Below are 1,128 nucleotides of genomic sequence, written 5' to 3'. Positions count from 1 at the left end.
TCCCCTGCATCGGCAGGCGGACTCCCAGCCACTGTACCACCAGGGAAGCCCAATTTGTCAATTTTGTGCAACAAACACATCCTTTATTCCAGTAAAATTTACACACACACACACACACACACACACACATTTTTTCCCTGGAGAGCAGTTATTAGACATTTGCCAGCCCATCACTGCTTACAGCTGTCCTTTTGGCCCCTTCAGATCTAATTCTCTACCCAGGGATCCCCAAACCTTCTCAGTTCTCCTTTCCTAACAGCCTAGGAGAATGCTCTTCTGGTCTTAGGGTGGTTTCTTCTCTTTTTTGTTCAGGGTCATAAACTCATAGATCAGGTGGGGGATGTAGGTGAGTGAAGTCCACTGTGGTAAGACAATAGGGAGTAGTGAGGTCTGTGGAAACAGGTGAACACAGGCCTCTCTATCAGGGATGACTGACACTCAAGTCCAGCTGGTGCCTGCCATGAAGGAATGTGAGCCCATTGTGGCCTGACCATCTGAATTAAAAAAAAAAAAAAAATCCAGTAATTCAGACTTTGGTGTAAAATTTCCTGATTTTTTAATAGTGGCAACTGATTCTTAATTGAAAAAATCATTTTTTAAGCTCAACTCAACACACCTGTGGCTAAATCACAGCCTTTAGTTTGTCCCTCCATCCTTGATGTCCTGGGAGATATTCTTTTCTTCTGGGTTTTTGAGGATCCCAGCTTAAATCAGAGCAAAGCAAGTAGCCAAGTAGCCAAGTAGCCAAGCAGCTTGAATTGAATAGGTGGGAGGGGTGTTACTGAACATGAAGGGAAAGAGACGTGAAGGGGAAAATGGTTGAAATCTCAAACATATTACCCTGGGACAACTAGGTGTGTGGCTTGAGTAACTGCTCATCTGTATAATGGGGACGATACTACTCACTATACAGAGATGATACCTGTCAATCACTAGTTCAGGGCTGGGCTCATCGCAGGTGCTCAAAAATGGCTGAGTAAGTGCCCCAGCAGCCTCCAGGGGCATCTGGCCCTGGATGGGGAGAACAGTGAGGGCAGTTCAGAAAGGGGAAGAGCATCAGAGAAATCTACAGTTTGAGGGTACCTACTAGGTGGTCAGAAATTGTGAGCACCAACCAGAAAAGTGATG

This window comes from Neophocaena asiaeorientalis, unplaced genomic scaffold (genome assembly GCF_003031525.2).
Source record: "Neophocaena asiaeorientalis asiaeorientalis breed wild unplaced genomic scaffold, Neophocaena_asiaeorientalis_V1.1 scaffold132, whole genome shotgun sequence".
Classification (NCBI taxonomy): Eukaryota; Metazoa; Chordata; class Mammalia; order Artiodactyla; family Phocoenidae; genus Neophocaena; species Neophocaena asiaeorientalis.
This window is presented reverse-complemented; position numbering follows the sequence as displayed.